The 26,111-nt window shown below is 43.8% G+C and overlaps 2 protein-coding genes across 10 annotated transcripts in view; one reads left to right on the top strand and one right to left on the bottom strand.

The window, feature by feature from the left end:
- akap13 (A-kinase anchoring protein 13) overlaps window positions 1-1,670 on the bottom strand; it is a 94,015-nt gene extending 92,345 nt beyond the window's left edge. For 7 of the 9 annotated variants that reach the window (XM_023985212.3, XM_023985214.2, XM_023985215.3 and 4 more), the window contains exon 1: window positions 1,319-1,670. The gene's annotated coding sequence lies outside the window, so the exon portion shown is untranslated. The remainder of the gene's footprint in view (window positions 1-1,318) is intronic. The other 2 variants (XM_023985217.2, XM_070442989.1) reach the window with 1 other exon arrangement.
- An 18,887-nt stretch (window positions 1,671-20,557) lies between these two features.
- sv2bb (synaptic vesicle glycoprotein 2Bb) overlaps window positions 20,558-26,111 on the top strand; it is a 29,728-nt gene continuing 24,174 nt past the window's right edge. The window contains exon 1 of the mRNA XM_023985209.2: window positions 20,558-20,696. The gene's annotated coding sequence lies outside the window, so the exon portion shown is untranslated. The remainder of the gene's footprint in view (window positions 20,697-26,111) is intronic.

Raw genomic sequence — 26,111 nt, 5'->3', positions numbered from 1 at the left:
CATACACAAGACACACTATTTACAGAATGCAGTGCAGCGATTGGTTTTAGGACTATTATCAAAGTACTGTATCAGTCTTTATGAACCACTATACCTGAGTCCTATATGAATACAGGCATGATAGCTTGCAGACAATTGGCCAAACCCTTAGGACAAGACCTTAGCGCAAATGAGTCAGATATAGAGCCTTGAGGGGGAAACACAAAACATGCATGTGTGCCAGACAGCCAGTCCAACTGTGTGTGATCTCTAATGCATGGTGGTGCTACAGTGGGAAACGGAGACCCAACACCCAGCATACATTGGGAATTCCACTGCTCCTAGTCTTAACAACAACAAACTCAAGGCTGTATGTAATCAGAGGGGGGTTAAAAGTAAAGAAAAATTCAAAACAATAACAAACTCAAGACAGGAAATCCATGAGTCCCCGTTAACATGTACCGGAGGCTGGCTCCCAGGCCTTGGCATGTTTTACCAATCACAAGCCCTTTAGAGAAGTCGCACAGGAGTCGGTAGCGCTGGCCACACCCATTTAGATGCGGCATGCAAAAAGCAATATCTTGGCCTAGGTATGCATGTTAATAACTGCACATTGGGTATAAACGTATTTTTCTAAACACCCAGATGGCTTATAATGAACAATATGTTGTTCAGAAACATGTGTTATTATCACAACCCTAATGCAATGAACTAATAAATGTTACATTACGTCACAGTTGATTCAATGTGGCTGTTTGTTTCAGACCACAATCAGCGCACCATTAGTCCTAACAATAATAGCTACTGTACTTTGGTAATTTATAGCTATTGAACCAAAGTAATAATAACCACATGAACTAACATCACAATTACATGTAATTACATCAAAGCAACCATGTTATTAATATGGCAGGGGTCTGGGGATGACTTTTAGGAGGTCATTCTATTCATTCCGGTCACATTTTTAGTGGCACAACAGTGGTGTGCAATCCCCCATGTTTTTTTGATGGCCGCTAGGATTTAAATCCGATCCGAAGTTAGAGGGGTGACTGGGACAGGGTAACCCACTACCGAGGTGTGCCGCATTATTTACCACGGAATAAGCTTTGATTCTTTGGATTCTAACCAGCAAGGCCACCTCCGTGTCACTACAACATGTGTTACATTGTTACTATCATGAGGGCAGACCCGTAGATGATAATTCAAAACGGCTATAATGTGCCATAGCTAATCTGAAACATGTAATTTTGTATCTTGTACAAAATAGACCAAAGAGAGTTGTTTCAAAACCACACTGTCCTTTTACTCAGCTCGTGCTATTGCCTACAATGTATCTTACCTCGAACTTTGTGGTGTTTAATGCGTGCTTTCCTCTTTCCGAAGCATTCCCCTGTTCGGTCTAACACAAGTTATCGGGACACAAACCGCACCTATCTGTACTAATTGATCTGCAGAGAGAAGTCCAGAGGATCACTTGAGCATCTAATCTTCATATAAAGTCCCCTTCTTCTCAGCGTAATGAATGGCCGCTAGTACTCAATACAGTAGGCCTACTAAATAGTTCGCAGAGCACCCACTTGTTGCTCACGACAACAACTCTATTCTTCCGAATCAGTCCACAAAGCATGCATCAGAGGGCGGGCTATACCGTCACTTGGGAGACGAGGTTTAGTTGGAACTATGTTCCATTGTCTTCTCTCACCGGTCCAACAAGCTGTCACTCAGCCATCCCTACAATATTACGTTCTGTTTGTGTTGACGTTTTTCCCCTGAGATAATGGGGTGGGCGTCGGAATTGTAACGGGTGTCTGTCTATGCAAGGCATATTTTGACATGCAGACATTACAGGTGATGAAACAACTGTATATAAAGTTGTCAACTTGGTCATTTTCACATAAACCCTTTTGGCAGCATCAATGCATAAGACTGTAGTAGAATATGCTTTGCAACCAAAGAGCATTATGTGTTAAGGGAAAACACATTGCATTTTATTAGGCAATAATGTAGGTTACTTCATGTGGGTAAGGTGGACCTCTAGTGGCTATGCGAAGGGACATGGTTTACTAATATCTCTAACTTATTAATACATAGGCTCAGCAGCACTGTGATTGATATGGCAACCATGCATTGCTCTGCATGACCAGTAGATCTAGCAGCAGGTCCTAGAATGAGGTCTTTAGCAGCCCGCGTGCAAGCTACCCAGTAGCACTTTGGTCCTTTTCCTGGAACCGGAGAGGAGGGCAAACAGAGGCTTAGCTGCTCCCAAGCTAAAACAACACCGTCCACACACACACACACACACACACACACACACACACACACACACACACACACACACACACACACACACACACACACACACACACACACACACACACACTACCATTCACTGATGTCCACTTGTGCACAGTGACACACGTCATTCATCCCGGTGGCGGAGAGATGGTGTGAATGCTTGGTGGTCACTCTGAGAATACACCACAGTTTTATGTCCTCAGGAAGTGTGGCAGTCTGTCAGAAAACAGGTGATTGAGGCCCGCTCTCCAGGAACACTGGCCCCCTCTATTTGATCACCTATAGGGGATAACTGTTCATGTGAATCCTCCTTGAGACGTCCGTATAGTCATTTCAAACACGGCCGGGGTGCTACAAGACATAGCCACAATAACCACATTATAATCATCAGTATATGTTTGGGTTTTGGGAGTTAGAAGAATTTCATTCAGCTGAGACCTGTTCATACCATCCAGGACCATCTAACTGGAAGTGGATCACGCATCCTCAATGGTTTAGCAGATAATAAATATTGTTATCTGTGTGGACCTGACCCTGCATGTAGGTGGGAGTGAGGCTCTCAGTATAGGTAGGGTACTGCACATTGTTCATATTTGGGGTTTTCATAATGTAGAGACAGGGTTAGGTTTTATATGGAGTGATGAACTTTGAACACTGGTCTTGCACACTAGGGATGAAGGAGAGAGTGTGAGAGGAGGAACAGGGTTAGATGAATAGATTTGGGGCCTCTGAGTTCATATAAAGAGCACTACACTAACATCAGTGTACAGTGTACCTCCTAGCCATTGTCTATTCATCCAGGGTGTCCGCTTGAAAGCAGGTCTGTCTTTTGAAGACTGCAGCACTATGTTGGATGCTGCTGTTATAGCATACTGTTTAAAAGGTCATGAATTAAAGTCTACGCTCTTAGAAAAAGGTGTTCCAAACGGGTTCTTCGACTGTCCCCGTATGAGAACCCTTTTTGGTTCCAGGTAGAACTCTTTTTGGTTCCATGTAGAACCCGCTGTGTAGGGTTCTTCAAAAGGTCCTCCAATGGGGACAGCCAAAGAACCCTTTAAGGTTCTAGATAGCACTTTTTTGTCTTAGAGTGTAGAGTCTCAGGTTAGTGTGCTGTAGTATGATGCAATATGTCATATTATTTTGGTGAATGGGTCTGCTCTTTCTGCCATTTTCTTCCCTTTCTCCCTCCCCCTTTTCCTGCTCCTCCGCCCTCTTCTCCTCCACCGTTCCCCCCAAAATAAGAGCAGGGTCCCTGGAGTCCATTCTGGTTCCATAGCTACCACGTGTCAGTGGGCTTTGAAGAACTCTAATGTTTTTCTAGGCTGAGAATGCTCTGCTGTCTCTTTTCCTCTCTCGCCTGCTTCTTCAGTGAGAAACCCAGAGGTTAGATAAATATGGAGGCTGGGCGTGAGGAGGTGCAGCTCGGGTTTCTGTCACGCTGGGCTGCTTGAAACACATTTGTCCAGGGCTGCATCCGGCATGATGCTGGGGTTGGAGGAGCGTGGAGGGAATCACAACAGCGGTGCTGTAGGACGCTGCTACTGTAGGCTGGCTGGGAGGATGGATGGATAGAGAGAGACACAGGGGGCCACTGACCCATTAGGACACAAATAAGCGACAAGTAGATTCTGTGTTACTGCACCAGTGATTTTAGGTTAGATTACATCTTGATACGGAGTACATGTGTATAAAATTGCATTGTAGTTTTTTCAATCATACATTTTATAGTATGGTACTTATACATAGGCAATAATGTGTACTTTCAACAGATAATTAAGAAAAACATCTTACTTGAATCCATTGCATATCACCTTCAAAGACCCACCAGGCAGGAGACCTACAGGGAAGGAACTCCCGTGATATGTGTTACAGAGATTCCTGCCAAGACCAATAGGCAGTAACGACTGAGGTTGACAGACAGAGGTCAGAAAACATGTAAATGTAGTTGCTCTAATCCTGCAGGATCTATAATGTGGGTTCATTTACAATATGCTGACCCTAACAACAATGAGATTCTTTCCCCTGGAATCTTTTAGCATCAGCATTACTTTGACCACACTTGATCAATTGCTAGGACTTTGCATGACCTGGAAGTGGTAATCCTCTCAAGCCCAATGCACATGAGGTATTTCTAAGCAATATAAATACGTCAAGTTTTGGACATTGCAAAGTAGATATATGTAAAATAAAATGAAACTTTGTTTATCCAGATGGTGGGGCCATTACCAGTGAAATAATATTGCTTCATTTGTCAAGTAGAGGGCACTGTTGGCATAGTAATTAAAACACATTTACAATGGATGTATTGGCTGAATGAACAAAGGGCAATTTAAAAACCACAATCTACATCTTTTGGCTTGCCACATTGCATTTTATATTGCTTCTATTCAAGTGATCAACCCATGATCAATTAATCTAATATAGTTTGTTGCTGCAATACTATAAAAGGGCCTACACAAGACTGCACACATTTCATATTTTGTGTAAAAGGCAGCATACACCTTAAGTTAATGAAGTGAATCTGTTCTCAAACAACAGTCTTTCTTTCAGAGACTACACTATGTAACTTATTTTGATAACACTTTACATTACAGAAGAGTGGCTATAACATGGTAATAAACAGGAAACCAGTTGAAATTGGCCCAAGAATCATAATAAAAAATTACAAGATAAGGGGTGTGCCACAGACATTTCCACATATTTACATTCTTTAGTATGGTGGTGGTGTGTGGGGTGGAATGTCTGCCCATGCTGCATAAAATATGAAAGGACTGCTGCAAGCTGCGCTCTGCAATAATGCATGACAGACGCCAGCCTAGACAGGCAGCAGCCAGTGTGTAATGTCACGTCGATATTGGTAGATTATTTAGCTGTGAACTGCATGCAGTCAGAGACAATGGGTTTCTGGAGGTGGTAATACAACAAAACATGGGTTTGTCCACTAGAACAACAGTTAGATAATATACTGTAGATGTATTTATTTTTCATTTGCACAATACCATTTTCAGATTAGTTGAAAATATAAGTGTGCTGATGGAAGTGTGAATGGTTTTGGTTGGATCCTGTCTGTTCCCATACAGCAGGATTTGCTCTGTTGGGGCAGGTTGCCTGGCTACCTAACATACGATACATACAGCCCCTCCAGTCATGAGTTAGAGGCAGGCTGGCGGTGGGTCTATAGTCTGATCCAGCTAGTGGATAGTGCTGATTGTGCTGGTTCCTGGCTGTGAGTGGGTATTGCAGGGAGCCTGACAAGATATATGGAGGGAGTCTGCTCTGCACTCCTCCACTCCTGGGGAAAGGCCTCCACTATCTGATTAGCATTCAGCTAGTACCCAGACTGCATCAAGAAACTCCGCTGCTCCACACACCACACCACACTCCCTCCCGTACTCCTCTTTCTCACTCACTCTCTCGCCCGCTCTCTCTCTGTCTTGCTCCCTCTCTCTCTTGTTCTCTCTTGCTCTTCCGCTCTCTTGCGCTCTTTCTCTCTCTCTCTCTCTCTCTCTCTCTGCATCATTCTGCTGGACTGGGAGGACCCTCCAATACAAAGGGAATGCCGTGCAGGGGTCCTCCGGTCTCCAGGATGAAGGTAAACAAAATTCCATCTTCCTTGCTTTTACAACTTGGCTGAACTCAGAGATTATTGTAGGGGTTTTTAAAAAGCAAATCAATACTTGTTGGTCTCACTGGGTGTACACTAAGTTCTGCATGCTAATTTTACAGAGGATCCTCATGACATAACTGCTGTGGGAATATCAGTGTACTTATATGGAAAACATGCTACAGCATAATACAGTGTCTTTGAAGATTTCCCTCTTGTCCTGTTAGTCTATTAGCATTACTGAATGACTTAACACTGACTCCCCAGAAAGATAATGTGATAAATTGATAGGTGAACAGGTATTTATATACATATGTTAATGTATTGTTAGTTTTTAACGAAAAGGAGACTTTATGATACATAAAGACGGTGCTGTTACAGTTGGTCATGAGATGAGCAATTTCCTACTTAGACCGTCCTACGGTGGGGCTGCACCTGTAGCTTATTGCAACTTTTGATTTGTTACTATTCTCTGTTCGTATTCTAATTCTATTTTTGAATAGTCCTTTTTTCAGTCTTGCAAAGCTCTCCATCTAGTTGTGGTGTTGGTTGTGCTCTGATGCAGTAGGGTTGGGGTTGCAGTATTTCAGCATTTCACGAATCTTGATCATTTTTTTGTTTGTTGATTTTCACATTATAACATTACCATCTCATGATTGTGGAAATACTTAGACTAAAACAGTGTGAAGTTTCTTTGTCACTTTCTCTAAACATTACAGAGGTGTCTGAAAATAATATTTATTGAAAGAAGTGTGGTAACCTTGAGATTATAATGACGTTTGTGATTAGAGCCTTCATTTCCTCAGCGCGTCCACAATTTCCCATTTATTCAAAGGAAAATTAATGAACCATATCCATTTTTCAGAAGAAAATATTCCATCCACAGCCAACTATTCTGACAAAGGGTGTGGACATGGATTGATGATACCCACTTGGATGTACAAAACTAATACAAATATACAAATATATTTGTACAAATATACAAATAATACAAATATACAATTCATTTGTTCCCAAGTTGTTTTTCTAGAGTTAATTGGGAGAACTGTCTATTGAGTTCCAGCCCGCCCTCCCTCCCTGTTCTCTGCAGACGTTGGCCCAGGTGTAACTATGATGCCATTACCCATGGTCTAGGTCAGTCAGTACAAGGTAATTCATCAGAGTAATGAGGGCTGAAGGCTAAGACGGGGACACAGAAGGCACTGACACTACAGGGGAGCTAACACGACTCACAGATACGCAGCACATCATTATCATAGCTTTCATTACTCACACACGCCCCATAACATCACCAGGGATATGGCCAAGTATAATTATAGGGATTACCAATCAAGAACAGGGCAAGAGCTGCAGGCACTGGTGGTCCATCCTTACATCCCATTAGTGATGAAGGGTTATGCTCTCAGGATGCTTAGCGCAGTGAATACACCAAGTGTACAAAACATGCTCTTTCCATGACATGGACTGACCAGGTGAATCGAGGTAAAAGCTATGATCCCTTATTGATGTCACTTGTTAAATCTACTTCAATCAATGTAGATGAAGGGGAGGAGGCAGGTTAAAGAAGGATTTTTATGCCTTGAGACAATTGAGACATGGATTGTGTATGTCTGCCATTCAGAGGGTGAATGGGCAAGACAAAATATGTAAGTGCCTTTGAACGGGATATTTCGATTTTTTACATTTAACCTTTATTTAACTAGGCAAGTCAGTTAAGAACAAATTCTTATTTACAATGACGGCCTACCGGGGAACAGTGGGTTAACTGCCTTGTTCAGGGGCAGAACAACAGATTTTAACTTGTCAGCTCGGGGATTCGATTCAGCAACCTTTCGGTGACTGGCCCAAAGCTCTAACCACTACGCTCTAACCACTACGCTCTAACCACTACACTCTAACAACTACACTCTAACCACTAGGCTACCTGGGTATGGTAGCAGGTGTCAAGAACTGCAACGCTGCTGGGTTTTTCAAGAATGGTCCACCATCCAAAGAACATCCAGCCAACTTGACACAACTGTGGGAGGCATTGGAGTCAACATGGGCCAGCATCCCTGTGGAACGCTTTCGATACCTTGTAGAGTCCATGTCCTGACGAATTGAGGCTGTTCTGAAGGCAAAAGGGCGTAGGGGAGTGCAATTCAATATTAGTAAGGGGTTCAAATCAAATCAAATGTTATTGGTCACGTACACATGGTTAGCAGAAGTTAATGCGAGTGTAGCGAAATGCTTGTGCTTCTAGTTCCGACAGTACAGCAATATCTAACAAGTAATCTAATAATTCCACAACAACTACCTAGTACACACAAATCTAAGTAAAGGAATGGAATAAGAATATATACATATAAATATATGGATGAGCAATGACCGAGCGGCATAGGCAAGATGCAATAGATGGTATAAAATACAGTATATACATATGGGATGAGTAATGCAAGATATGTAAACATTATTAAAGTGGCATTATTAAAGTGACTAGTGATCCATTTGTTAAAGTGGCCAATGATTTCAGGTCTGTATGTAGGCAGCAGGCGCTCTGTGTTAGTGATGGCTGTTTAACAGTCTGATGGCCTTGAGATAGAAGCTGTTTTTCAGTCTCTCGGTCCCAGCTTTGATGCTTTGTTCTAATGTTTGGTATGCTCAATGTATATCAGAGTAACGCTATAACAAGATCCTAGTGACATGGGCACGATTCAAAATAGGTTTTTGAAGTGGTTTTGATATAAGAATGAAGGGCCTGTGAGAGTGCTCCCTGTTTCTCCTAACATGTTTCAGAAGTACGTTTGGTACTGTACTAGTAGTATTTGACAAGCATGACATAATATGTATTAGGAAGAGCTGCCATTGTACTATATCAAAGATTACTTATACATTACTTAAACATGTAGTGGTTGAAGGTAAATGACTGCGGGTGTCCCTTACTGTGTAGCCATTGCAGTGAATGCAGTGGGTGATGTCATACATTTGCCTGCCACAGTGCCTTTCAACTGTGTAAAGAGCAGGAGAATAGACACTCCGCCCCCACACCTCGACACCTGGCTTCCATCATGGTTGCCAGACAGGTAGCTGGGTTGTTCCACCAATTCGGTGCCTTTTGAGATGTGTAACTTGGTGGGAAAAAAACTTTTGGCTTCACCTAATTTTAACATTCCGTCATAAAGAGCACGTTTAACATAATAAAAAACATGCTTTCCCATCTCAAGAGGTTAAATAAACAAACGACTATAGTAAGTGCCTATTAAGTGCCAAATAAAGTAACAGGGTTGACCATAACAACCATAAAAATATTTTTAAAGGAATATTTTCACCATATTAAAATGAGAGTTCAGTTATCGTAACAGGGTTGACCTTAAGGATATGCCCCTTTTTTTCAATTTTCGCCTAAAATGACATACCCAAATCTAACTGCCTGTAGATCAGAACCAGGATATGCATATTCTTGCTACCATTTGAAAGGAAACACTTTGAAGTTTGTGAAAATGTGAAATGAATGTAGGAGAATATAACACATTAGATCTGGTAAAAGATAATACAAAGAAAAAAACATGCATTTTTTTGTACTATCATCTTTGAAATGCAAGAGAAAGTATTATTCCAGCCCGGGCGCAATTTAGATGTTGACCACTAGAATGCAGCAGCGTATGTGCAAAGTTTTAGACTGATCCAATGAACCATTTCATATCTGTTCAAAATATTGTATCAAGACTGCCCAAATATGCCTAATTGTTTTATTTGAATCATATATTATGTTAGCCACCGTCCCGTGGGTGGGGGATCGATCCTGTAGAGGTTAGGGACATCGTTTTCTTTTTTACCTTTTTTACCTTTACCTGAATGAGAGACAGTAAATGAATCACTAATCAAATTAAATAAATAATAATCTTCAGAAATTACTTTGTCAAAGCTACAACATAACTAGAGCTTTACAATTACATTTTCCTGGAAGTCACAGTGGGTGCACGGAGGGAAATGTTAAAATGCTGAATTTTGGCTCTTTAGCAAGTCTTTATTATCTAAATAATCTGTGTTTATTGAATTCTCTATGAGATCTATATTAAAGGGCACTTAATTGAATATAACAGGGTTGTAAAATGCATATTGGTGCACAATTTCTGTTTAAAATATTAAAGGGACGCAAAGAGGCACTCATTTCGTGGAATGACCCAGCTCTCTGTTATCCTTTGTTCTCCTTTAGGGGTTTTAAGCATCCCCCTCTATTCCCTGGGCTAGATCAAGGGGAGGCAGACACAAGCCCTGATAATTATTTTTGTGGTGTGCAGAGAGGGTTATGAACCAGGAAAATTATTCAAAGTTAGGTAAGGTAATTAATTGTGTTCTAGCAGAGAAACACTATTAGCATAGTGTAGGATATGTAATCTAAATTGTCTGTACTGCGTTTAGTGGTCATCGTTTATTCGTGGATATTAATGAACTTGTGTTAATTAATGATAAATACTGTGGTGGGTGTTAATTATCCTGTGTTCAGGGGTTGATGCCAAATGAGCCTGTGTTGTCTGGTAACTGCCATCTGTTTGTAGGTAATTATCATATGTTGGGAAGGAGGTACAGTGCCACTGTGTGAGTGTGTTCTACAGCCCACGGTAGTAAAGCATACATTATCCCTGTTTAGCGACGGTTGATCCAGGAGAGATGACAGGCTATGCAGAAAAATGGAGAGAGACACTCCTCTGGGTCCAGGCTGATTTATGAGAGAGAAAGGGAGGGAAAGAGAGAGCCAGAGGGCCCATCCATCCCATTCTTCCAGGGCCCTCCCTTACAGTGCACAACCAGTCACTGATAGAGGGAGCTGAGAGGTACCATCACTCAAGCAATGCAGCATTTTCTCATCTGCATATAAACGCATGGGAAATTCACTCCCTGTTCTATGGCAGAAAATCCTGAGGTGGTGGGTAGGGCAATCTATATAAGGTTTAAAGATCGGCCGAACTCACCGATTCCACGTGTTTTTCTGCAGCTCATTAAGAAGAACAATATTTGCATCATGGTTCGATGTGGGTGTGTTATGTTCACTATATCTTACACAGGCAGTTATTGTTGTTTGCCCCCCTTGAGCCACGGTAGCAACATCTCGCCCTCAAAATAGTCCGAACGAATCAAGTTAATTAATGAAGATACATCAAGAAATCTGTAATGGAGAGGTCTTAGTTGCGCAATTTTCGATTTAGGTAAGGTGTTTTTTCCCCAGTATTTCTCAAGTAAAGAAATGTGCATGAAAACGGGTAGTTCACTGCAGACAGTATTGTGTCAGCTGCTGCTGCGCAGGACTGATTTCTGAGAACACGTCTACAACTTCATCAGCAAGCTGTCAAAATATGATAAATAAAGCAGAAGCTATACACTGTTTATCAGTAACAAAAAGACCTAGCTTGGTAAGCTCCATCTCTGTGTTTGACAATGTAGCTAGCAGGCACATTGAGCAGGCAGGCCATGTTAGCTAAATCAGTTTTTTAAGTCACTAGCAAAGTGCTAAAGTGCTTCAGTGTTGTTTTTGTTTTTACAACTTTCTCACCATCTTTTACTGGTGTGTGTCTGTCTGGCAGTGTTTCATGTTAATCATGTCACAAAGCAGGTTGTGGTGGGACACAAGATGCTCGTCAATGGGTTTTGAATTTTGGTGGCATTTGGGGTACAAGTGTGCATTTTCAAAAATTGTATTTTGCCCAAAACAGTGGCAGACTGGTGTGATCCCTATCAAACACATCATCAAGTGGCCACTCCATAAAGGGCTGGTCTGTCTCACTGTCTGTAGGTTCTGCCATACAATCGGAATAGAACACAATCAGTGCAGCTGTTTCTCACATAGGTGTTAACATTCCATGTTAGTGGGCATGATCGTAACCAAAACCCAACCCTCAAATGTCCAATAGCTTTAGGAATGTAACAGCTTCCACAAATCCCGCAAGTATCAATTTAGGATGATACTGACTTTATGGCCAAAATGTGTCTATTTACACATTGTAGTCCATTTTTACACTAGAATCAATGTTTCTGACTATCGATGAAGCATTTGCCGTTTTCAACCAGAGAATTCGCTGTTTCAGTTCAGCTGCCCTTTAATGAAATGCAGCCGCACTGATATAATCAAAGTGGTTATGCATACAAAGGAGGTTGGATGGCCACTGGAGAAATATAAACCAGCCAGGGCTTATGATTTGAACTCAACAAAATTACATCACAGACAATGATAAAACACAGCTTTATTCCACGAGCCTAGTGGAAGCCCTAGCTCTATCTACTTCAGAGAGCCTCCTCCCTGAACCACAAACACACACACTGGGTCAGTTGGAATCAAAGCTTATCGATCCTGTGTTGACGGTTACAACAACTGGATGCTTCAGTTATGCCTACTGATGTCACCAAACCTTCACAGTGCAAGGATTCTAAGGGTGTGTGTGTTAATTTAAGTCTTAAACAGACAGATATGAATGGGATTGGTGAATGGAGGAGGATAAGTGGTACTATAGTAATGGTCAGTGATGATGAAGACAGATAGTCTATGACCTATATTTAGTTGATGATGGTTCTTCTGCCTGATGACTATTTGTGGGAGTAATCCTCTTTTGAGCAGAATTATATGGCATGGGGATTAGGGATCTTTCCCCACTGTTCTGTGTGGGTCATCTACTCTCCAAAATGTTCTAGCAGACAGCAGCAGGACAGACCAACTGGCCCTCTCCAGGGGTGGGCCCTCCTGCCTGGCCACAGGGAGGGGCTTAGGGGGAATCACCCACGTCACAGCTGTGCAGTTAGGGCAGAACTCCATTTTAGGACTATAGCAGAAATCCTACTACACCATTTGAGAAGCATATACATATTTCATCGTAAACAGTTTAGATACATCGTAAACGGTTTAGATACAGTTGAAGTCGGAAGTTTACATACACTTAGGATGAAGTCATTTAAACTCGTTTTTCAACCACTCCACAAATGTCTTGTTAACAAACTATAGTTTTGGCAAGTCGGTTAGGACATCTACTTTGTGCATGACACAAGTAATTTTTCCAACAATTGTTTACAGACAAATTATTTCACTATTAATTCACTGTATCACAATTCCAGTGGGTCAGAAGTTTATGTTCATGAAGTTGACTGTGCCTTTAAACAGCTTGGAAAATTCCAGAAAATCATGTCATGGCTTTAGAAGCTTCTGATAGGCTAATTGCCATCATTTGAGTCAGTTGGAGGTGTACCTGTGGATGTATTTCAAGGCCTACCTTCAAACTCAGTGCCTCTGCTTGACATCATGGGAAAATCAAAATAAATCAGCCAAGACCTCAGAAAACAAATTGTAGACATCCACATGTCTGGTTCATCCTAGGGAGAAATTTCTAAATGCCTGAAGGTACCACGTTCATCTGTACAAACAATAGTACGCAAGTATAAACACCATGGGACCAAGCAGCCGTCATACCGCTCAGGAAGGAGACGCGTTCTGTCTCCAAGAGATGAACATACTTTGGTGTGAAAAGTGAAAATCAATCCCAGAACAACAGCAACGGAGCCTTGTGAAGATGCTGGAGGAAAACAGGTACAAAAAGTATCTATATCCACAGTAAAACGAGTCCTATATCGACATAACCTGAAGGCCAGTCAGCAAGGAAGATGCCACTGCTCCAAAACCGCCATTAAAAAGCCAGACTACGGTTTGCAACTGCACATGGGGAAAAAGATCGGACTTTTTGGATAAATGTCCTCTGGTCTGATGAAACAAAATAGAACTGTTTGGCCATATGACCATTGTTATGTTTGGAGGAAAAAGGGGGAGGCTTGCAAGCCAAAGAACACCATCCCAACCGTAAAGCACGGGGGTGTCAGCATCATCTTGTGGGGGTGCTTTGCTGCAGAGGGACTGGTGCACTTCACAAAATAGATGACATAGAAGGAAAAGTATGTGGATATATTGAAGCAACATCTCAAGACATCAGTCAGGAAGTTAAAGCTTGGTCGCAAATGGGTCTTCCAAATGGACAATGACCCCTAGCATACTCCCAAAGTTGTGGCAAAATGGCTTAAGGACAACAAAGCCTGACCTCAATCCTATAGAAAATTTGTGGGCAGAACTGAAAAAGCGTGTGCGAGCAAGGAGGCCTACAAACCTGACTCAGTTACACCAGCTCTGTCAGGAAGAATGGGCCAAAATTCACCCAACTTATTGTGGGAAGCTTGTGGAAGGCTACCTGAAACGTTTGACCCAAGTTAAACAATTTAAAGGCAATGCTACCAAATACTAATTGAGTGTAAACTTCTGACCCACTGGGAATGTGATGAAAGAAATAAAAGCTGAAATAAATCATTCTCTCTACTTTTATTCTGACATTTCACATTCTTAAAATAAAGTGATGATCCTAACTGACCTAAGACAGGGAATTTTTACTAGGATTAAATGTCAGGAATTGTGAAAATCTGAGTTTAAATGTATTTGGCTAAGGTGTATGTAAACTTCTGACTTCCCAGTAAGAAGACAGAAATGACCAGTAGGAGACCGGTGCACAGAACACACGTTTATTGCCACATTCAAGACAGACACACACACAATAGTAATGGCTATAGTAGCGTTAGCGGTGCTAGTATGGTGATACTATTGGCTGGTAATAAATATACAGTAATACACAGAGCCTAGGAGGCTAAACTGCTAGAGTAGTAATGCAGGGCAACAAGCCACATAGCACAAATGATAGCATACTGTAGTAAGGGATAGAATAGCATAGGCAGTATAAACCAGGCTGCAATTAGTGACTAGCACAGTATACAATACATACAGGGGGAGCTAGCATGCTAAACTAGCAGGCCAAGAGCTAGTAGGCCAAAGGCTGTAGGTTAGCATCAGGGCAAGTTAGGATCAGTGTTGGCGGCTATAAAGGTTAGGATGCAAACATGCTAACAAGCGGCCATGTTTAATGTGGCTATGACCATATCAGGAAGTGACCGGGCCATGATGATGTCACTGGTCGGCCATTTTAGGTGAGGATCTACAATGACATGACTGGCAGCCATCTTGGTTCATAGAACGCAATGGGCTGAGATTTTCCCTAATGGCTGAAAATAAAGGTACACAGACCTATGCTAAAGGGACAACTGTGTGAAGTATATAACATGGGATTACAGAAGGAGGCAATCCTGTCATATACACATCTTAAGGAAGCATACAGTATATAAGTATATAAGCATACTAACAAAACAATAGAAGGAACAATGCCACCATTGTTCCTGTACCCAAGAACGCAAAGGTTGACAATCGCCCCATAGAACTCACTTCTGTCATCATGAAGTGCTTTGAGAGACTAGTCAAGGATCATATCACCTCCACCTTACCTGTCACCCTAGATCTACTTCAATTTGCCGCCCCAATAGGTCCACAGACGATGCAATCACCATCACACTGCACACTGCCCTATCCCATCTGGACAAGAGGAATACCTATGTAAGAATGCTGTTCATTGACTACAGCTCAGCATTCAACACCATAGTACCCTTCAAGCTCATCATTAAACTTGAGACCCTGGGTCTCAACCCCGCCCTGTGCAATTGGGTCCTGGACTTCCTGACAGGCCGTCCCCAGGTGGGGAAGGTAGAAAACGACATCTCCACTTCACTGATCCTCAACACTGGGGCCCCACAAGGGTGTGTGCTCAGCCCCCTCCTGTACTCCCTGTTCACCCATGACTGCGTGGCCATGCATGCCTCCAACTCAATCATCAAGTTTGCAGACGACACAACAGTAGTAGGCTTGATTACCAACAACGACGAGACAGCCTACAGGGAAGAGGTGAGGGCTCTCGGAGTGTGGTGTCAGGAAAATAACCTCTCACTTAACGTCAACAAAACAAGGGAGATGATCGTGGACTTCAGGACACAGCAGAGGGAGCACCCCCTTATTCACATTGACGGGACAGCAGTGGAGAAGGTGGAACGTCTTAAGTTCCTCTGTGTACACATCATGGACAAACTGAAATAGTCCACCCTCACAGACAGTGTGGTGAAGAAGGCACAGCAGAGCCTCTTCAACTTCAGGAGGCTGAAGAAATTTGGCTTGTCACCTAAAACCCTCACAAACTTTTACAGATGCACAATTGAGGGCATCCTGTCGGGCTGTATCACCGCCTGTTACGGCAACTGCACCGCCCACAACCGCAAGGCTCTCCAGAGGGTGGTGCGGTCTGCACAACGCATCACCGGGGGCAAACTACCTGCCCTCCAGGAAACCTACAGCACCCGATGTCACAGGAAGTCCAAAAAACATCATCAAGCACAACAACCACCCAGGCCACTGCCTGTTCACCCCGCTACCATCCAGAAGGCGAGGTCAGCACAGGTGCATTGAAGCTGGGACCGAGAGACTGAAAAACAGCTTCTATCTCAAGGCCATCAGAATCTTAGCCTATGCCGCTCTGTCATTGCTCATCCATATATTTATATTTATATATTCTTATTCCATTCCTTTACTTAGATTTGTGTGTATTAGGTATCTGTTGTGCAATTGTTAGATATTACTTGTTCGATATTGCTGCACTGTCGGAACTAGAAGCACAAGCATTTCGCTACACTCGCAATAACATCTGCTAACCATTTGTATATGACCAATAAAATTTGATTTGATAACATGTATACGGATCAAATGCACACTAACCCCTAAAAAAGTCCACTTACATGTTCAGTGACGCACTAACACACAGTTGGGGAAGTCCAAGGAAGGCTTGTCTATTCAGGAAAGGTCCAGTAATGAGTTGTAATGAAGGACAGGAGTTTACAGAGACCTTCTCAACCTGCCCTCCTGAAAACAACGAAAGCACAAGTAGGACTGGTGGTCTGTTACCCCCCAGCAGGTAGAGCCTGTGATTGGCTGGCCTTGGTCAGCTGACTGAGTTCCCTAGCAAACTAGTCCCTAACACATAGGTGTGAAGTGCCCTATGCCACTGAACAATAGGGTCTGATGAGGCAGGGGATGGTAGCCAACCTCAGCAGTAAAAGGCACCAAAGTTTGTGTCTTTCCAAATCAAATCAAATCCAATTTTATTGGTCACGTATACATGGTTAGCAGATGTTAACGCGAGTGTAGCGAAATGCTTGTGCTTCTAGTTCCGACAGTGCAGTAATATCTAACAAGTAATCTAACAATACCACAACAACTACCTAGTACACACAAATCTAAAGGGATGGAATAAGAATATGTACATATAAATATATGGGCCCAAGGCCAGAGAGAGGGTTAAGGAGAGAGGGTTTTTAACACTGATGTTTGAATTATTGATGCGCAATCTGAGGATAGTCTGAGGACAGGAAGTACCAGAAGTTTCATCCTAATTCTGCGCTTTTCATGGCTCATCAGAGAGAGAATGTCATTCTATCCATTTGATCATTTTGGCAAATGTTCAGTTAAATGTCACTGGCAATAGGAAACAGATAGTGAGCACTGACATACTGGCCAGTTCATCTCACAGATGAAGGCCACTACAGCCATTTCATCCTAAAACCATTCATATTGAACAAAGTACATCATGTAATCTAAATTTGCTGGAACACTTGGCATTCTGACTGACCATCTTATGAAAAACTACACTGCTCMAAAAAATTAAGGGAACACTTAAACAACACAATGTAACTCCAAGTCAATCACACTTCTGTGAAATCAAACTGTCCACTTAGGAAGCAACACTGATTGACAATAAATTTCACATGCTGTTGTGCAAATGGAATAGACAACAGGTGGAAATTATAGGCAATTAGCAAGACACCCCCAATAAAGGAGTGGTTCTGCAGGTGGTGACCACAGACCACTTCCCTATGCTTCCTGGCTGATGTTTTGGTCACTTTTGAATGCTGGCGGTGCTTTCACTCTAGTGGGAGCATGAGATGGAGTCTACAACCCACACAAGTGGCTCAGGTAGTGCAGCTCATCCAGGATGGCACATCAATGCGAGCTGTGGCAAGAAGGTTTGCTGTGTCTGTCAGCGTAGTGTCCAGAGCATGGAGGCGCTACCAGGAGACAGGCCAGTACATCAGGAGACGTGGAGGAGGCCGTAGGAGGGCAACAACCCAGCAGCAGGACCGCTACCTCCGCCTTTGTGCAAGGAGGAGCACTGCCAGAGCCCTGCAAAATGACCTCCAGCAGRCCACAAATGTGCATGTGTCTGCTCAAACGGTCAGAAACAGACTCCATGAGGGTGGTATGAGGGCCCGACGTCCACAGGTGGGGGTTGTGCTTACAGCCCAACACCGTGCAGGACGTTTGGCATTTGCCAGAGAACACCAAGATTGGCAAATTCGCCACTGGCGCCCTGTGCTCTTCACAGATGAAAGCAGGTTCACACTGAGCACATGTGACAGACGTGACAGAGTCTGGAGACGCCGTGGAGAACGTTCTGCTGCCTGCAACATCCTCCAGCATGACCGGTTTGGGGGTGGGTCAGTCATGGTGTGGGGTGGCATTTCTTTGGGGGGCCGCACAGCCCTCCATGTGCTCGCCAGAGGTAGCCTGACTGCCATTAGGTACCGAGATGAGATCCTCAGACCCCTTGTGAGACCATATGCTGGTGCTGTTGGCCCTGGGTTCCTCCTAATGCAAGACAATGCTAGACCTCATGTGGCTGGAGTGTGTCAGCAGTTCCTGCAAGAGGAAGGCATTGATGCTATGGACTGGCCCGCCCGTTCCCCAGACCTGAATCCAATTGAGCACATCTGGGACAWCATGTCTCGCTCCATCCACCAACGMCACGTTGCACCACAGACTGTCCAGGAGTTGGCGGATGCTTTAGTCCAGGTCTGGGAGGAGATCCCTCAGGAGACCATCCGCCACCTCATCAGGAGCATGCCCAGGCGTTGTAGGGAGGTCWTACAGGCAYGTGGAGGCCACACACACTACTGAGCCTCATTTTGACTTGTTTTAAGGACATTACATCAAAGTTGGATCAGCCTGTAGTGTGGYTTTCCACTTTAATTTTGAGTGTGACTCCAAATCCAGACCTCCATGGGTTGATAAATTTGATTTCCATTGATCATTTTTGTGTGCTTTTGTTGTCAGCACATTCAACTATGTAAAGAAAAAAGTATTTAATWAGAATATTTCATTCATTCAGATCTAGGATGTGTTATTTTAGTGTTCCCTTTATTTTTTTGAGCAGTGTATATCATTAAGTCAACTTTTTTAATTTTGGAAGACAACCACCTTTTTCAGTACAGTGCCTTTGGCAGAGTAAACAACAGCCACAGCATCTGTCTGTGAAAGTCCAGGGTCCCCCTGTGCCCAGCCTTTTAATGAGCACAGTAGGTGGTGCTCCTTATGGACTGCCCTTGGTGTTTTATCCACACACACACACACGCGCACCAGCACACACACACACACAGTCTTGCGCAGCCAACCTACAATTCAGTCCGATTCAAAATACTATGTTCCTTAACCCCTAACCCTAACTCTTACCTTAACCTTAACCCTAAACCTAATAATAACCCTAATAGTAATTCTAACCTTAACCCTAAACCCCCTAGAAATAGCATTTAACCTTATGGGGACCAACAAAATGTCCCCAGTTGGTCAAATACTTGTGGGGACCAGAAGTCCCCACAAGTATAGTTAAACACGTCCACACACACACACAGGCTGTATCACATCCGGCTGTGATTGGGAGCCCCGTAGGGCGACGCACAATTGGCCCAGCGTCGTTAGGGTTTGGCCGGGGTAGGCCGTCATTCAGAATGTGTTCTTAACTGACATGCCTAGTTAAATAAAGTTGAAATAAAACACACACACAAACAGACACTCAGGAAGACAGACAGCAGATAATAGAGGGCCGTTGAACCATGTCTTCACTGCTGATTTGGGGAAGGTAAACAGTTCTGGACAGAAATCTTTGGGAGAGCGAGGCTGTTCAATCTAATTCTGACAGCAAACTTTTATCCCATTTATAATAGCAGGTTATTTATCACTCAACAATTCCACCCAAGGAACTCTCATCAATTAAGATGAACGAGGAGTATGACAGGGTTGCTTCAATTACCTGTCATTTTATCATACAAACAGCTCAAAGATTACAGTGTTTTTAGGTGCTATTGTGAAACATTCAAGGTACAGTGGAGTGTGGAAGCCTACAGTTGTATTTGACAGTACACTGCCTGTTGCATCCTCCTGTGTGTAAAATCACTCCATCTTTGAGAGGAGCTGGCGCAGCATAGACAGTCTGCAGTAACTCACCTGTCCTGTGTGACACTGTGGAGTCCCTGCTCCTGAAAACCCATCTCAAAGTGTCAAAAGACCAGCAGCACCTCTGAGCTGCCTCTCCTCCCGCTGTCTATTGTAGAAGTACAGCAGCAACATCCACTTCCACTTTGACCTAAATCAACGCATCTGTCATAGAGGCGGGCTACCCACCACCCACCCTTCTTCCCCACAAGTCCCCCATCTGCCAGCCTCTATCCTTCCTCCCCATCTCTGCTCTCTGCTCTCGCCTCATTTTCACTCTCACTCCATCACGCACACACAAACACGCAGATCAGCGCAGGGGTGTGTCTCTTCCTCCTGCCGGGGGGGTGGAGCTTGTTGTTGCAGAGAGGCTGGGTGGATGCTACCATACCATTGTGAATGTGATGGGGTGGGCGTGATCAGGGATAGGGAGCTCCTCCTTTGATGAGTGGGGCGGATAACAGGCGCAGACCCTAATCTGTTCCTGAGCTGTATACTGGAGCTAGAGGAAGGCATCCTCTGTGTTACTTAACTACCGTAGGCCCCGGTCCTGGGTTTGACCCCTTTCATGGGTTGCTTTGGTCTTTATCAAAAGGAGGAATAACTGTTTTGATGGCAACTCTGGTAAGATAACAGATTTCTGCATTCTAATCTCTTGATTTTAAAATAGATTCTGACAAAAATAATTCATGGTGTTTTCATCCGTTAAAAAACAGAGGAAAAGGCTGAAGATGCTATCTCAAAGAGCCCTGCGCGTTTCAGCAAACTTTTTATGTCTCAAAACAGAAATCATCTCAGGGGTGTTTTTGAGAAACCTTAAAAGATAAGCAAATGCAGTTAACAGTGTATATAAATGTAAATGAATGAGGAGGACCATGCATTTTTAACACGCGAGCATGAAACTCCAATTTCATCAAGATAGATTACGGGCGATATTACACAATCAATAGATACATTTCAGATACACTTTGCCCTGAAATGTATTGATGCATCAATGTAGCATTGCCGATGAAAATGTATTTGATACCACTGTAAGGGTAAGAAATGATGACCAGAATAGCAAGGATGGGAAAACAAAGTCTAAAGGGAGATACATCCATTGACCTTTTTTGTACTGTAGTTTCACAAAGATACTCATGAAAGATGGATTGCCATAGATTCCAGCACGATTCATTTTCACTGTAGTGTGCATTAAAAATAGCTATGGATGAGAGCATTTTGATGTTACAGTCAAATAATGTACCAGTAGTTTGTTGATGTGTTCTATGCTACATAGATCACAGAAGTGATTTGATGCTGCGTCTAAATGAGTGTAGATTCGGCTGCTCTACTTAGCTGGGCTGTACTTAGAGAGTATGTGTGAGAGAGTGTGCATGAAAGTGTGTGTGAGGGGGCAGGGTTCTTGCTGCACTGGAAAGGAACATGTAGTACTTATCCATAATAAATGTCTTGCCTACGCAAGCCAAAAGCCAAGCGTGGCGGTGAGTTACTGTCTTTAGATCCCACAGCCAGAACCGGCCTGTTAGCACGTCATCCCCCTCCTAACGAGACAACAGCCAGAGATCCCACTTCCATTCTATCTTATCCTGCTGTCATGAGGAGAGTGTTGACAGATGGGAGTGGAATGGGACACCCATCATAAGGACTCTCCATGCCAGGTCACAGAGGCCAGTGGGCCCAGTGGTCCTTAGGTAATCCAGTCAGGTTTTGTCTCTATTCCACATGAATCTTGATCACGATCAGACAGAAGATGGTAGCTCGTCCAAGGTGGCTTAGCAGTTCAGACGTCTTTTTCTGTTCCGTATTGTTCGTGTCCTGTATATATATATATTTACACCTTTCTTCGCATATCTTTTATCTATTTTATTATCCAAGAACTCAACTACAAAAGCTTTCCTGCAAAAGCTTTCCTGCAACCCGCTTCACCAATTACAAAGGGTATTATTTACCTCAATCTGAAAATCCATCGTGGAAGCTAGCCAGGGGCTAATTCAGAAGCTAGCCTGAAAGCTAACCAGAAGCTACTCCGATAGCTAGCCAGAAGCTAATCTGTACTGCCACCGAATTAGCCGGTTTGCTGGCTAGCGTTGTGTTTCAGCTGCCCACGTTTAGTGGTCATCAGCTATTCCTTTAGCTCGATAATCTACCGCACTTTTGTGCAACGCGACTCGGACCGGAGCATTCCGGGACTCTTTTTCTCTCAGTTTCCCCGGATTCCAGCCGCAGGCTCTGGACACTTGACCTTGATTTCGCAGCTAGCTAGCTGCAAACCGTGTGACTATTGGCTTACGTCGACCCCGGAGCAAACTCTAATCATTCTGGAGCTAGCCAGCTGAGGAGTTCCATCACCATCCGGACCCGTTTCTTTTGTTGCTGCTGCAGATACGGAACCCCACCGGGCCTTCACGACTGACTGCCGCGACTGACTGCCGACGTTATCTGCCCGAGGATTTATTCCAACTGGCACCTCCGTCCCGACGTTACCTGAACGCTCATCTGAGGCCCGCTAATCGTTAGCTGTCTTATCGGCTGCTATTTTGAACAAGTATATTGGACAACTATTATTATTTATTTATTTTATTTTTTCCTTGGGTCACTATATCTATTTTGCCAATTTGGAATTGATCCCCTCTACCACACGGAACCCCACTACACGGAACCCCACTAACCTACCGACGGAAACGCACGAGGTATCTACAAACAGACCTCCATCCTATGCTGCTACCGATAGCCATATACCCGGCCAGCTGTCTGGATCGCCACGACCCCAACAACCTCTACTCACTGGACCCTTATTGATCACTCGATTAGCATGCCTCTCCTTATGTTAAATATGCCTTGTCCATTGCTGTTCTGGTTAGTGTTTATTGGCTTATTTCACTGTTAGAGATTCTAGCCCTGCTCTCTATACCATATCCAACCTCTCAGTTCCACCACCCACAATATGCGATGACATCACCTGTTTCAATGATGTTTCTAGAGACAATATCTCTCTCATCATCACTCAATACCTAGGTTTACCTCCACTGTATTCACATCCTACCATACCTTTGTCTGTACATTATTCCTTTAAACTATTTTATCGCCCCAGAAACCTCCTTACTCTCTGCTCTAGTAGCTCTAGGCGACCAATTCTCATAGCTTTTAGCCGTACCCTTATCCACTCCTCCTCTGTTCCTCTGGTGATGTAGAGGGGAATCCAGGCCCTGCAGTAACTGGTCCACTCCTATTCCCAGGCGCTCTCTTTTAATGACTTCTGTAACCGTAATAGCCTTGGCTTCATGCATGTTAACATTAGAAGCCTCCTCCCTAAGTTGTTTTGTCACTGCTTTAGCACACTCTGCCAACCCGCGATGTTTTAGCGTGTCTGAATCCTGGCTTAGAAAACCACCAAAATTCAGACATTTCATCCCCAATTACAAGATTTTCAGACAAGATAGAACGGCCAAAGGGGGCGTGTTGCAATCTACTGCAAAGACTGCCTGCAGAGTTCTGTTATACTATCCAGGTCTGTTCCCAAACAATTTGAACTTCTACTTTTAAAAATCCACCTCTCTAAAAACAAGTCTCTCACCGTTGCCGCCTGCTATAGACCACCCTCTGCCCCCAGCTGTGCTCTGGACACTATATGTGAACTGATTGCCCCCCATCTATCTTCAGAGCTCTGTCTGCTAGGCGACCTAAATTTGAACATGCTCAACACCCCAGCCACCCTACAATCTAAGCTTGATGCCTCCAATCTCACACAAATTATAAATGAACCTACCAGGTACCACCCCATTCCGTAAACACGGGTACCCTCATAGATATCATCCTAACAAACTTGCCCTCCAAATACAACCTCTGTGCTGTTTTCAACCAAGATCTCAGCGATCCACTGCCTCATTGCCTGCATCCGTAATGGGTCAGCGGTCAAACGACCTCCACTCATCACTGTCAACGCTCCCTGAACACTTCAGCGAGCAGGCCTTTCTAATCGACCGTGCCGGGGTATCCGGAGGATATTGATCTCATCCCGTCAGTAGAGGATGCCTGGTCATTTTTAAAATGCCTTCCTCACATCTTGAATAAGCATGCCCCATTCAAGAAATTTAGAACCAGGAACAGATATAGCCTTGGTTCTCTCCTGACCTGACTGCCCTTAACCAACAGAAACATCACTATGGCGTTCTGCATTAGCATCGAACAGCCCCCGTGATATGCAACTTTTCAGGAAGCCAGAAACCAATATACACAGGCAGTTAGAACAGCCAAGGCTAGCTTTTTCAGCAGAAATCTTTCCTGCAACACAAAATTCAAAAAAGTTCTGGACACCGTAAAGTCCATGGAAATAAGAACACCCCTCCCAGCTTCCAACCGCTCTGAAGATAGGAAACACTGTCACCACCGACAAATCCACTATAATTGAGAATTTCAATAAGCATCTACGGCTGGCCATGCTTTCCACCTGGCTACCCCTACCTCGGCACAAACAGCACTGCCCTCCCCTCTGCTACTCGCCCAAGCCTTCCCCATTTCTCTTCTCCCAAATACAGTCAGCTGATGTTCTAAATGAGCTGCAAAATCTGGACCTTACAAATCAGCCGGGCTAGATAATCTGGACCCTTTCTTTCTAAAACTATCTGCTGAAATTGTTGCCACCCCTATTACTAGCCTCTTCAACCTCTCTTCGTGTCGTCTGAGATCCCCAAAGATTGGAAAGCAGCTGCGGTTATCCCCCTCTTCAAAGGGGGGACACCCTGACCCTAACTGCTACAGACCTATATCTATCCTACCCTGCCTTTCTAAGGTCTTCGAAAGCCAAGTCAACAACAACAGATTACCGACCATTTCGAATCCCACCACACCTTCTCCGCAATGCAATCTGGTTTCAGAGCTGGTCATGGGTGCACCTCAGCCACGCTCAAGGCATAAACGATATCGTAACCGCCATCGATAGGAAACAATACTGTGCAGCCGTATTCATTGACCTGGCCAAGGCCTTTGACTCTGTCAATCACCACATCCTCATTGGCAGACTCGACAGCCTTGGTTTCTCTAATGATTGCTTCGCCTGGTTCACCAACTACTTCTCTGATCGATTCAGTGTGTCAAATCGGAGGGTTCTGTTGTCCGGGCCTCTGGCGAGTCTCTATGGGGTGCCACAGGGTTCAATTCTTGGACCGCGACTCTTCTTCTCGTTTACATCAATATGATGTCGCTCTTGCTGCTGGTGATTTCTCTGATCCACCTCTCTACGCAACGACACTCTTTTGTATATCTTCTGCCCTTCTTTTGACACTTGTGAACAAACCCTCCAGGCCGAGCTTCCAATTCATACAACTCTCCTTCCGTGGCCTCCAACTGCTCTTAAATACAAGATAAACCAAATGCATGCTCTTCAAACCGATCGCTGCCTGCTCTGCCCGCCGTCCAACATCAATACTTTGGAACGGCTCTGACTTAGAATATGTGGAACCTACAAATACCTAGGTGTCTGGTTAGACTGTTAAACTCTCCTTCCAGACTCACATCAAAACATCTCCAATTCAAAGTCAAATCTAGAGATTGGCTTCCTATTCTCGCAACAAAGCACTATTTACTCATGCTGCCAAACATACCCTTGTTAAAAACTGACCATCCTACCAATCCTCGACTTCGGTGATGTCATTTACAAAATAGCCTCCAAAACCCTACTCAATATAATTGGATGCAGTCTATCACAGTGCCATCCGTTTTGTCACCAAAGCCCCATAACTACCCACCACTGCGACCTGTACACTCTCGTTGGCTGGCCCTCGACTTCATTACTCGTTCTCGCCAAACCCACTGGTTCCAGGTCATCTACAAGACCCTGCTAGGTAAAGTCCCCCCTTATCTCAGCTCGCTGGTCACCATAGCAGCACCTACCTGTAGCACGCGCTCCAGTAGGTATATCTCTCTAGTCACCCCCAAAACCAATTCTTCCTTTGGACGCCTCTCCTTCCAGTTCTCTGCTGCCAATGACTGGAACGAACTACAAAAATCTCTGAAACTGGAAACACCTATCTCCCTCACTAG

This window comes from Salvelinus sp. IW2-2015, linkage group LG4q.1:29 (assembly GCF_002910315.2).
Source record: "Salvelinus sp. IW2-2015 linkage group LG4q.1:29, ASM291031v2, whole genome shotgun sequence".
NCBI classification, from domain to species: domain Eukaryota; kingdom Metazoa; phylum Chordata; class Actinopteri; order Salmoniformes; family Salmonidae; genus Salvelinus; species Salvelinus sp. IW2-2015.
The sequence above is the reverse complement of the archived record's forward strand: the minus strand, read 5'-3'. Positions and strand labels throughout refer to the sequence as shown.